The sequence below is a fragment of the Salmo salar genome, chromosome ssa14 (genome assembly GCF_905237065.1).
Source record: "Salmo salar chromosome ssa14, Ssal_v3.1, whole genome shotgun sequence".
In the NCBI taxonomy this organism is placed as follows: Eukaryota; Metazoa; Chordata; class Actinopteri; order Salmoniformes; family Salmonidae; genus Salmo; species Salmo salar.
The window spans coordinates 74,153,968-74,167,743 of NC_059455.1; the positions used below are offsets into that span (position 1 = coordinate 74,153,968).

A 13,776-nucleotide genomic window follows, 5' to 3' on the forward strand; every position below is an offset into this window, starting at 1 on the left:
CCTTTTTCTTCTGTAATAAATACGCTATTGTCCGGTTGGAATATTATCTAAGTTTTATGATAAAAAGATCCTAAGGCTTGATTGTAAACATCGTTTGACATGTTTCTACAAACGGTAATGGAACTATTTGACTTTTTGCCTCTTGTTTTACTCTCACGTGTTATGCCTTTGGAAAGTGATCTGTACGCATGAACAAAATTGAGGTATTTGGACATAAATATGGAGTATTTCGAACAAAAAGAACATTTCTTGTGGAAGTAGGAGTCCTGGTAGTGCATTCCGACCAAGATCAGCAAAGGTAAGGGAAGATTTATAATACTAATTCTGAGTTTAGTTGACTCCAGAACTTTGCTGGTATCTGTATAGCTTGCTTTGATGGTTGAGCTCTGTACTCAGAATATTGACAAATGTACTTTCGCCGAAAAGCTATTTTAAAATCTAACACAACGTTGCATTAAGGAGTAGTATATCTATAATTCTTTCAATAACTGTTGTAAATTTTATCAACGTTTATGATGAGTATTTTTGTAAATTGATGTGCTCATTCATCGGAAGTTTTGGTGGGAATACATTTTCTGAACATCACGCGCCAAAGTAAATGGGGTTTATGGATATAAATATGAACTTTATCGAACAAAACATACATGCATTTTGTAACATTGAGTCCTGGGAGTGTCATCTGATGAAGATCAAAGGTCAGCAATTCATTTTAGCTGACTTTCTGATTTTTGTGACGCCTCTCCTTGCTTGGAAAATGGCTGTGTGGTTTTTGTTGTTTAGGTGCTGTCCTAACATAATCTAATGTTTTGCTTTCGCCGTAAAGCCTTTTTGAAATCGGAAACAGTGGTTAGATTAACTCTTGGGTAGGAGGCAGTATTTTCATGTCCGGATAAAAAACGTATCCGATTTAATCTGGTTATTACTCCTGCCCAGAAACTAGAATATGCATATAATTGTTTGATTTGGATAGAAAACACCCTAAAGTTTCTAAAACTGTTTGAATGGTGTCTGTGTATAACAGAACTCATATGGCAGGCCAAAACCTGAGAAGATTCTATACAGGAAGTGCCCTCTCTGACCATTTCTTGGCCTTCTATAGCCTCTTTATCGAAAACAGAGGATCTCTGCTGTAACGTGACATTTTCTAAGGCTCCCATAGGCTCTCAGAAGGCGCCAGAATGGGGAATGATGACTCTGCAGTCCCTGGCTGAAAAACAGTAGCGCATTTGGATAGTGGTCGATCTGAGAACAATGACACGGGGTGCGCGCGTGCACGTGAATACACCATTTTCTTCTTTCAGTCTTTGAACGAAAACAACGTCTCCCGGTCGGAATATTATCGCTATTTTACGAGGAAAATCGCATAAAAATTGATTTTAAACAGCGTTTGACATGCTTCTAAGTAGGGTAATGGAATATAAAAAATTTTTGTCACGACATGCGTCCGCGTTCGGATAGGGACCCGAACGCACGGACAAAACAGAGGATATTTGAACATAACTATGGATTATTTTGAACCAAAACAACATTTGTGGTTGAAGTAGAAGTCCTGGGAGTGCATTCTGACGAAGAACAGCAAAGGTAATCCAATTTTTCTTATAGTAATTCTGAGTTTAGTGAACGCCAAACTTGGTGGGTGTCAAATTAGCTAGCCCGTGATGGCGAGCTATCTACTCAGAATATTGCAAAATGTGCTTTTGCCGAAAAGCTATTTTAAAATCTGACACCGCGATTGCATAAAGGAGTTCTGTATCTATAATTCTTAAAATAATTGTTTTTTGTGAACGTTTATCGTGAGTAATTTAGTAAATTCACCGGAAGTTTTATGTATGTTTGCTAGTTCTGAACGTCACATGCTAATGTAAAAAGCTGGTTTTTGATATAAATATGAACTTGATTGAACAAAACATGCATGTATTGTATAACATAATGTCCTAGGAGTGTCATCTGATGAAGATCAAAGGTTAGTGCTGCATTTAGCTGTGGTTTTGGTGACATTATATGCTAGCTTGAAAAATGGGTGTGTGATTATTTCTGGCTGGGTACTCTCCTGACATAATGTAATGTTTTGCTTTCGTTGTAAAGCCTTTTGAAATCGGACAATGTGGTTAGATTAACGAGAGTCTTGTCTTTAAAATGGTGTAAAATAGTAATATGTTTGAGAAATTGAAGTTATAGCATTTTTAAGGTTTTTGAATTTCGCGCCACTCGATTCCACTGGCTGTTGACTAGGTGGGACGATTTCGTCCCACATAGCCGAGAGAGGTTAAGGAGAATCTTATCTTTAGAATGGTGTATAATACTTGTATGTTTGAGAAATTTTAATTATGAGATTGTTGTTTTGAATTTGCCGCCGTGCACTTTCACTGGCTGTCGTCATATCGATCCCGCTAATGGGATTCAAGCCATAAGAAGTTTTAAACAAAGGTTAATAATACAAACATGATTCCATTCCAGCCATTACAATGAGCCTGTCCTCCTACAGCTCCTCCTTTGAATGTCTGTGTGTGTGCTGTTTAGCTGATGCCTGGGAGATGGGCTGAAGTGTAGCTGACGGCTCTCTGTATTGGCAGAGCAGAGCAGACCCTGGCATGCTATGAGACGCTGTGTGTGTGTGAAGTGTTGGACGCTGGCTAGCTGTCTGACAAAAGGCCATTCTTACCGGAGGGAGGGAGGGAGGGAGGGAGTCGAGGAGTCTGCCGAGTGCCCCCAGACAGAATCCTGGAAGAACGAGAACCAAAGATCAGATTCTGGTGTCTGAGCTGTCAACACTATCGGTCTCTTAAATTGATCATAACAATGGTAAAATGTTTTATATTCAAATTCGTCCAAAGAGGTTTGCGGTGCTATAATCAAAAATAATGTCCATGTATAGGCCTAATGCTCGACAACGGGTTAAAGCACATCATTGGAGGCTGCTGAAGGGATGACAGCTCATAATAATGGCTGGAATGGAGTCAATGGAATGGTATCAAACATGTGGTTGATACCATGCCATTAACTCCATTCCAGACATTATTATGAGCCGTGCTCCCCTTATCGGCCTTCACTGAAGCACATACATGAACAAATGTACTACTAAACAAATAGTTTTAGAACATTTTTCAAAAACAATGCATTAGGGACAGCGGGGATGGAAAGGTTTTGGGAAGATCTCCATTTAAGGGAGGAAAGCGTCGGCCATTTTCATTGAACTCTACACTATCACACACACACAAATACCACATCCTAGTGAATTGGGCCACTGCAAGCCTGCAAGTACTGGCACCTCTCACTTTCTACTGTTTGAGTACTGGCACTAAAAGTAACTTGTATTAGGACATTGCATCTAGCCTTACAAGGCAATAAAAACACTAGCCTATATGAAAAAAACAGTGGCACGCTGGATGTACACATACGCATGACGTACACACATATGCAGAAGCAGAGGGTTGAAGATCCAAGAGATGCTTCATGACTCCCTTAACCTCCCACTAACTTTTCCACTTCTTACCCCCTTCTTTTTCACTAGGGCCTCTCAGCTTCTTTCTCTCTTTCTCCCTCTCCCTCTCGCTCACTCTCTGATGACTCATTTCTCTGTGTGTAATGTCTGATCAAATCTAGTTATTAAAACGGGCGAGGTCTTTTTGCCGTTACTGTAGTGCTGAGCGATTAGGGCTTTCTGGTCTGTTCAGTTTTGGTTAGATTATTGAGAAATAACCACGGTTTTCGACTTCGGTTTTGATTATTGTTTTAAACATTAAATGCCCAACGCAATGTGTAGGTTGAATGCTGTAACAACAGATGTAAAATATATTTTAAAAGTCCCATGATGCCAGTGACTGCCCATTACTGCTTATCACTTATTAACCATCATTTATTCACATTACTTTGCTTTAATAAAATACAGTGAATTCAGGAAGTATTCAGACCACTTGACTTCTTCCACATTTGGTGACTTTACAGACTTATTCTAAAATGGATTAAATTTATGTTTATTCATCACTCTACACACAATACCCCATAATAACAAAGCAAAAACAGGTTTTTAGAATTTTGCAAATTTATACAAAATAAACTGAAAATATCACATTTACATACGTATTCAGACCCTTTACTCAGTACTTTGTTGAAGCACCTTTGGCAGCGATGACAGCCTCAAGTCTTCTTGGGTATGACGCTACAAGCTTGGCACACCTGAATTTGAGGAGTTTCTCCCATTCTTCTCTGCAGATCCTCTCAAGCTCTGTCAGGTTGGATGGGGAGTGTCGCTGCACAGCTATTTTTAGGTCTCTTCAGATATGTTCAAGTCCGGGCTCTAGCTGGGCCACTCAAGGACATTCAGAGACTTGTCCCGAAGCCACTCCTGCGTTGTCTTGGCTGTGTGCTTAGAGTCGTTGTCCTATTGGAAGGTCAACCTTCGTCTCAGTCTGAGGTCCTGAGTGCTCTGGAGCAGGTTTTCATCAAGGATCTCTCTGTACTTTGCTCGGTTCATTCTTCCCTCCATCCTGACTAGTCTCCCAGTGCCTGCCACTGAAAAACATCCCTACAGCATGATGCTGTCACCACCATGCTTCACGGTAGGGATGGTGCCAGGTTTCCTCCAGACATGATGCTTGGCATTCAGGCCAAAGAATTCAATCTTGTTTTTATCAGACCAGAGAATCTTGTTTCTCATGGTCTGGGAGTCATTAGGTGCCTTTTGGCAAACTCCAAGCGGGGTGTCATGTGCCTTTCACTGAGGAGTGGCTTCTATCTGGCTACTCTACCGTAAAGGCCTGATTGGTGTAGTGCGGCAGAGATGGTTGTCCTTCTGGAAGGTTCTCCCATCTCCAAAGAGGAACTCTGTAGCTGTCAGTGACCATTGGGCTCTTGGGCATCTCTCTGACCAAGGCCCTTCTACCCCATTTAAGAATGATGGAGGCCACTGTGTTATTGGGGACCTTCAATGCTACCGAAATGTGTTGGTACCCTTCCCCAGATCTGTGCCTCGACACAATCCTGTCTCCGAGGTTTACAGACAATTCCTTCTACCTCATGGCTTGGTTTTTGCTCTGACATCCACTGTCTGAAGGACTGTCAGTGACCATTGGGTTCTTGGTCACCTCCCTGACCAAGGCCCTTCTGTCCCGATTCCTTATATAGACAGGTGTGTGCCTTTCCAAATCATGTCCAATCAATTGAATTTACCACAGGTGGACTCCAATCAAGTTGTAGAATCATCAATGGAAACAGGATGCACCTGAGCTCAATTTCTATTCTCATAGCAAAGGGTCTGAAGACTTTTGTAAAAATTCAAGATGTCTGAGTACTTTCTGAAATTATTGTATTTCTGTTGTTGGGTATATTACATGTGTTATTTGATGACTTATTTAATGCCAACTCATCATCTCTATAAAGCTGATGCTATAATGACTGCCAAAATCACTATTTTAGTAGTTCTTCAAAGTAAATAAGGTATACTTTTATGAATGCTGAATACCAACTATCAATCACTTAGATCATAATTTTCAAGTAGAGATACCTCGCAAAGCAACTACTCTCTCGATCGCGCATTCTCTCCCTTTCCGTGTCTGCCCCAGACGAACCTAACATAGCAGGCGTAAACGAAACACCCAGACCAGACAAGTAACGCGCAATGGATTATGGTCATTATAGTTAATTACCACGTTTTCTGCGCTAAACCAGAGAGGAAGAGGCAAAGCGAGAGGGACATCTGGGCCCAAAATCTGTTTTCTCCAGCGGGTGGCGTCTTTTTCGGGCTTGATCTGATTTATCTCGAGAGAAACTGCGGAATGTGCGCATTGAGCTCCCAGGAAGAAAAACAATGAACAAAATGGATTAATATAATATAACCGACGTCGGTCAATTAGTTATTTAAAAACAGAAAAATAACAGAATACACCCCATGACAATTATAGAATTGCAAGAAATAAGAGCGGCGTGAACAGTTTGTCATGAACAGTGCGAGTGAAAACGTTAACCCCTGCAGTAGAGTACTGTACAACGCAGGAAGGAACACGGAGAAAGCAAACTAAAGGAAACAACTTGTTTATTTGTTTTGTTGACTCCATTAGTTCAGTGCCACGTGGACTGGGTTAGCCATTCCTCTTCTAGTGGCAGTAATCACATCTGTCTGTCGCACAAGTTAATTGAACCGCCAAACCCTTTTCGGGAAGCTCATAATTGAACTGAATTTATTTTGGGTAACAGACACATACAACAAATTTCAATGTGGACCCAGAGGATATCACTTGTAAGTATTAATTAAAACACTTGTTTCCAAAGTGGTTCTCGATGGTAAAAACAATAACACATAATGATTAAAAGACAAGACAAAATGACTAACAAACATAAATACATTAATTTATATTGACATCCTAAAGTGTCACTATTCACTGCACTTTTCCCTAACCTTCAAAATCAACCACATTCATTTCACATTAAATAAATCTATTCATTGCACACCATACCTATCATTGACATATATACACCTGACCAGCAGTATGGGGCACAAGGGGCAGTAAATGAGCTAATGTTCATATTTCATGAAGTATCGTTTACATACTATTACAATTGTAGTCTGAAACAGCTCACATTTCATCCTTGGTACAGTGAGTGAGTGACAGGGAGAAAAAGAAAGAGTGTGAGAGATCTGCCCAATGCATTCTGATCAACTATCATTTCCCTGTGTTTCCATGGTGATTGAGTTATATTTGAGGTTGACTCAATGATTCAGAGGAGAGCTTGGCATTCATCTCTCATTCTCCTACATCTGATGCATAGCACTTAAACACACCAGGCTTCAAAGTTCTTCATCAAGCAAAAAATGGAATAGGAATATATCCATTTGCGTTCTTTGAAAGTCCATTTGCCAGAAAACAGTGATTCTGTAATTCTGTAAAGAGATTGAAATTAGTAATTTTAGCTATCAAATGTCACATCCAAGTTCTTCCATAAGAACTGAATATACTACTGTAGATAAAGACTATAAATATGCACACTTATCTGCACAACAAATATAGAATGTTTTCTTCAAAGACCCTCATGTATCTACAGTTAGAATTCAACCCCATCTTACTCAGAATCTAAAAGAGTTCCCTACTGTACATTCTGTGGCTTCTCTCTGTATATAACCTCTGGCTAAAAGACCATGTACGAAAGCGGTTATTTCCTCTTGAGATTGACGACCAGATTGTCATGTAGCCCACACACAAGCTTGCACGCACGATTGACTCCCAGCTTGTCATGTAGCATACTATACAACAAATACATGTGATTAAAAGCAGAACTCATATTTCAAGACATGGTACAGTATATGAGCAGGGTTGGGGAGTAACGGATATGTAATCCATTACATGTAAGGGATTACAAAAACAGTAACTAATCCGTTACGTTACTAGAAAAAAATATTGTAATCAGATTACCTTTAAACTTAAAGGATGTTTGTGAGAAAAAAAATCTTTGACACTTCTGTTTTCTCAAAGACATTCAAATCAGCATTGAAAAAAGGCGCAACTAAGTTTGTTCCACCTGAGCAAGTCCTGTTCTCTGCTGCCAATGACTGGAACGAATTGCAAAAAAAATCTATATATAATGAAAAACTTTTTTTTAATAAATAAATTATAAAAACATGAATTAAAAAATTGAAAAAAAATATACAAATAAAAAAATTTTAAAAAAATAATAACATTTGCTGAAGTTGGAGACATATCTCCCTCACTAACTTTAAGCATCAGCTATCTGAGCAGCTTACCGATCACTGCAGCTGTACACAGCCCACCTGTAAATAGCCCATCCAACTACCTACCTCTTCCCCATATTGTTTATATTTACTTTTTTTGCACACCAGTATTTGTACTTGCACATCATCATCTGCACATCTATCACTCCAATGTTAATTGCTAAATTGTAATTACTTTGTTACTATGGCCTATTTATTGCCTTACCTCCTTTTTCCATTTGCACACACTGTATATAGATTTTTCTATTGTGTTATTGACTGTACGTTTGTTTATCCCATGTGTAACGCTGTTGTTTTTTTGTCGCACTGCTTTGCTTTATCTTGGCCAGGTCGGAGTTGTAAATGAGAACTTGTTCTCAACTGGCCTACCTGGTTAAATAAAAGGTGAAAAGAAAAAAAAACAAGTCTGACCATAAGTCAGAGACCACCATGATGACACCAAATGCATTTGATGGATCACGGGAAAAGAGCAGGAATAGGCTTTTGCAGGATACAGTCCAAGCTATGTCTTCCAATGGTGCGACTGCTGTCGGCATCCGAAGATTATCCAACTTGAATAAACACTTGCAGGTAAGGATGACAGCAGCGGTGTAGTCTACAGCGATACATATATTATTGATATCTACATAACGCATTGATGTGAATCACACTGCTGCGCTCTCATTTAGCTATTTACGCCATATGGATTGTAGCCGTTGTGGATGGCTGTTCACAAATCTAAATGTGTATTTGAACCCAATAATGGTTGAATTCAAGAAGTTTAAGCTGCCTATCAGTCATTGTTTTTAAAACCAGTGGACAGCCAGTATAAAATGTGCTCCTGCAACAGCTGCATAGTGCGGATCCCAGCCTGTGGAATAAAAGTGGGCTTTTATTGCTCAATCTAATACATGCTGGGGAAAAATCCATAGGCCTAATGGACACATGTTCAAACACGCACACTTTGGATAGACTTAACAGGGAAGTCTGTTGTTGCTACATCCATTTTTGGAATTATAAATTATATATACAGTTCCAGTCAAAAGTTTGGACACCTACTCAAAAAGGGTTTTCTACATTGTAGAATAATAGTGAAGACATCAAAACTATGAAATGACATATGGAATCATGTAGTAACCAAAAAAGTGTTAACCTGTTGGGGCTAGGGGGCAGTATTTTCACGGCCGGATAAAAAACGTAGCCGATTTAAACTGGTTACTACTCTTATCCAGAAACGATAATATGCATATAATTAGTAGATTTGGATAGAAACCACTCTAAAGTTTCTAAAACTATTTGAATGGTGTCTGTGAGTATAACAGAACTCAGGCAGGCCAAAACCTGAGAAGATTCCATGCAGGAAGTGCCCTGTCTGACAATTTGTTGTCCTTCTAGGGCATCTCTATCAGAAATACAGCATCTCTGCTGTAATGTGACATTTTCTAAGGCTTCCATTGGCTCTCAGAAGGCGCCAGAAAGTGGAATGAGAGCTCTGCAGTCTCTGGGCGAAAAACAGCAGGAGTTTTTGTGAGTGGTCAGGCAGGGAACACTGACACTGGAGCGCGCGTGCACGAGAGGACTCCATGTTTTTCTTTCTCTCTTTGAACGAATACAACGTCGCCCGGTTGGAATATTATCGCTATTTTACGAGAAAAATAGCATAAAAATTGATTTTAAAAAGCGTTTGACATGCTTCGAAGTACGGTAATGGAATATTTTGAATTTTTTTGTCACGAAATACGCACGAACAAAACGGAGCTATTTCAATATAACTATGGATTATTTCGAACCAAAACAACATTTGTTGTTGAAGTAGAAGTCCTGGGAGTGCATTCTGACGAAGAACAGCAAAGGTAATCCAATTTTTCTTATAGTAAATCTGAGTTTGGTGAGGGCCAAACTTGGTGGGTGTCAAATTAGCTAGCCGTGATATCTACTCAGAATATTGCAAAATGTGCTTTCGCCGAAAAGCTATTTTAAAATCTGACACCGCGATTGCATAAAGGAGTTCTGTATCTATAATTCTTAAAATAATTATGTATTTTGTGAACGTTAATCGTGAGTAATTAAGTAAATTCACCGGAAGTTTGCGGTGTGTATGCTAGTTGCTAGTTCTGAACATCACATGCTAATGTAAAAAGCTGGTTTTTGATATAAATATGAACTTGATTGAACAAAACATGCATGTATTGATTAACATAATGTCCTAGGAGTGTCATCTGATGAAGATCATCAAAGGTTAGTGCTGCATTTAGCTGTGTTTTTGGTTTTTGTGACATATATGCTTGCTTGAAAAATGGCTGTGGTTATTTCTGGCTATGTACTCTCCTAACATAATCTAATGTTTTGCTTTCGCTGTAAAGCCTTTTTGAAATCGGACAATGTGGTTAGATTAATGAGAGTCTTGTCTTTCAAATGGTGTAAAACAGTCCTATGTTTGAGAACTTTGAATTATGACATTTTGTGGTTTTAAATTTGGCGCTCAGATGTGTCACTGGCTGTTGAATAGTGTGGGACGATTTCGTCCCACCTACCCTAGATTAAGCAAATCAAAATATATTTTATATTTGAGATTCTTCAAAGTAGCCACCCTTTACCTTGATGACAGCTTCTACAGTGGGCAGACAGGTCATGTGGAAGCTGCTACAGCGGGCAGACAGACAGGTCATGTGGAAGCTGCTACAGCGGGCAGACAAACAGGTCATGTGGAGGCTGCTACAGCAGGCAGACAGACAGGTCATGTGGAGGCTGCTACAGCAGGCAGGTCATGTGGAGGCTGCTACAGCAGGCACAGACAGGTCATGTGGAGGCTGCTACAGCAGGCAGACAGACAGGTTTCCTAGAAGGACAGAATGTGTTTCTGGGAACCAGATGAATGCCAGTACATGTATATTATTCTTAATATGTAATCAGTGCTAGAGAGGGTCAATACAAACCCGTCATAGAATGAATGGGCAACAATGAGTTGAGGAGAAATACATTACACTATAGTACAACTATAGTCCTGAATGAACCGTGTAGCTAATACAGTACTTATGCTTATAACCAGCCTCAGCAGAGGGCGATAAACAGAACAGGGTAGTGTATTCATCCACTTGTGGCATGACAGTCATCTACTGTAATTATATTTACTGAGGTGCACCAAAGGACGAATAGCAGAGGAAAAAAGCTTCCCCTAAGGATAGAGCACAGATAGAGGGGGGAAGCAGTAGAGGGGGGAAGCAGATCTTATTGAAGAAAGAAAAGAGGGATGGAGGAATGAATAACTGCAGACGTATAGCTGCAGCAAGCCAGACAGAACCGCTTGTGTGTGTGGATGTGTGTGTATATGTGTGTAGCACTAAGCTCCTGAACTGACCCCCAGAGAGAGAGTACAGAGGGAGAACCAGTCATGTGTGGAGAACACACAGCATTGGAACACTAGATCAAATGAACAGCGCAGAATCGCCTAAAATGCATGAATCCATTTGGCTCCCCGGGCCCCGCCCCCTCGGTCTCTCTCTCTTCTTTCCTCACTCCCTCCATCCCTCCACTGTGCCAGTCTGAGTGCAGGTCAGATGAGGACTGTTATCAGCGCGCTCACAGAAACAGCTCTTAGCTCTGCTTTGTAACACGCTTTTTTTCCCCAGTTTTCATCCACATGCACACAATTTCAGGGACAGAATGACAGAGGGAAAAAAGAGGGGGAAAAAATCCTTTGCAAACCCACTGCAGTAGAGAATGGGGAGAAGAGAGGGAAGGGGGTGGGGGAGAAGAGAACGAGGGAGGAGAGGAAGGGGCAGGAGGGGTGGAGGTGGGAGGAGGAGAGAAGGGGGAAGGAGAGGTGAGGGCGGTGTGAGTGGGGTAGTTTGGTGTGAGAGCAGCACAGATATAGACAGCATCAGAGTACAACGTCCACCTGCCACTGTCCTCCCTCCCTCCCTCCACCCTCCATCCCCTCATCGCATCAAAAGTGTGCACCCGCCCCACTCTGACAGAGTACCAAAATCACCACAGTGCAGGCTGGGTAAAGGCGAGGGTAAATCAGGACAAACGCAGGGACTAAGGATACTGCGGTAAAAAAAAGAAGATAGATGGAGAATGAAGGGAGGGGAGGAGGAGAGAAGAGGGGATTGTGAAACGAAATCTGCTAGTTTCAGCGAGTTTAGGTATCTTTCATGGCATCCCTTTCCTGTGTCTGATGCAAGTTTGTGAAAACGCGTATTGTTACATTTATTGCCATCGCATCGAGTCATTGTTCAGGGTTGAGCAAACGAAAATAAACATGTATTTCCGTGAAGACGTACCAACTAAACTGGTAACCACTTCCACACTACAAGGGCTTTTTTAAGCATTTGTGTTTCAGCTGGAGGCAGCAAGAGGATGTTGATTGTAATGAATCACATGGTTCCGATTGCACTGTAAGGGGCTTGTCACATCATGAGACCAATCAGCATCACCTTGGTTAAACAAAGAATAAAAGATTAATAAAATATAATCTACAGTGCATTTGGAATGTATTCAGATCCCTTTACTTATTCCACATTGTGTAATGTTAGTCTTATTCAGATGTATTTTTTTTAAATCCTCATCAATCTACACACAATAATAACAAAGCAAAAACAGGTTTTTAGAAGAAAATAAAAAAATACATTTACATAAGTATTCAGACCCTTTACTCAGTACTTTGTTGAAGCACCTTCTGCAGTGATTACAGCCTTGAGTCTTCTTGGGTATGACGCTACAAGCTTGGCACATCTGTATTTGGGGAGTTTCTCTCATGCCTCTCTGCAGATCCTCTCAAACTCTGTCAGGCTGGATGGGGAGTGTCGCTGCACAGCTATTTTTAGGTCTCTCCAGAGATGTTTGATCGGGTTCAAGTATAGGCTCTGGCTGGGCCACTCAAGGACATTCAGAGACTTGTCCCGAAGCCACTCCTGCGTTGTCTTGGCTGTGTGCTTAGAGTCATTGTCCTATTGGAAGGTCAACCTTCATCTCAGTCTGAGGTCCTGAGCACTGCGGAGCAGGTTTTCATCAAGGATCTCTGTACTTTGCTCCATTCATCTTTCCCTCCATCCTAACTAGTCTCCCAGTACCTGCCACTGAAAAACATCCCCACAGCATGATGCTGCCACCACCATGCTTCACCATAAGGATGGTGCCAGGTTTCCTCCAGACATGACGCTTGGCATTCAGGCCAAGGAGTTCAATCTTGGTTTCATCAGACCAGAAAATCTTGTTTCTCATGGTCTGAGAGTCCTTTAGGTGCCTTTTGGCAAACTCCAAGTGGGCTGTCATGTGCCTTTTACTGAGGAGTGGCTTCTGTCTGGCCACTCTACCATAAAGGCCTGATTGGTTGAATGCTACAGAGGTGGTTGTCCTTCTCAAAGTTTCTCCATCTCCAGAGAAACTCTGGAGGTCTGTCAGAGTGACCATTGGGTTCTTGGTCACCTCCCTGACCAAGGCCCTTCTCCCCCGATTGCTTATATAGACAGGTGTGTGCATTTCCAAATCAGGTCCAATCAATTTAATTTACCACAGGTGGATTCCAATCAAGTTGTAGAAACATCTCAAGGATGATCAATGGAAACAGGATGCACCTAAGCTCAATTTTGAGTCTCGTAGCAAAGGGTCTGGATACTTATGTGATTAAGGCATTTCAGTTTTTTATTTGTAATTAATTTGCCAAAATGTCTATAAACCTGTTGTCATTATAGGGTATTGTGTGTAGATTGATGCAGATTTGTATTTATTTAATAAAACTGGCCTTCTTTAGACTTGTTGACTTGTTGAGCATCAGCATTTGTGGGTTCGATTACAGGCTCAAAATGGCCAGAAACAAAGAACTTTCTTCTGAAACTCGTCAGTCTATTCTTGTTCTGAGAAATGAAGGCTATTCCATGCGAGAAATTGCCAAGAAACTGAAGATCTCGTACAATGCTGTGTACCACTCCCTTCACAGAACAGCGCAAACTGGCTCTAACCAGAATAGAAAGATTAGTGGGAGGACCCGGTGCACAACTGAGCAAGAGGACAAGTACATTAAAGTGTCTAGTTTGAGAAACACACCTCGCAAGTCCTCAACTGGCAGCATC

At 40.9% G+C, this 13,776-nt stretch overlaps 1 protein-coding gene across 13 annotated transcripts in view; it reads right to left on the reverse strand.

Moving 5' to 3' along the window:
- Positions 1 to 13,776, reverse strand: part of thrb (thyroid hormone receptor beta) — a 130,220-nt gene that overhangs the window by 61,986 nt on the left and 54,458 nt on the right. For 3 of the 13 annotated variants that reach the window (XM_045693591.1, XM_045693589.1, XM_045693593.1), the window contains exon 2: positions 2,663 to 2,721. The exons of 7 other annotated variants lie outside the window; for them this stretch is intronic. The gene's annotated coding sequence lies outside the window, so the exon portion shown is untranslated. The remainder of the gene's footprint in view (positions 1 to 2,662; positions 2,722 to 13,776) is intronic. 3 more of the 13 variants (XM_045693588.1, XM_045693590.1, XM_045693587.1) reach the window with 2 other exon arrangements.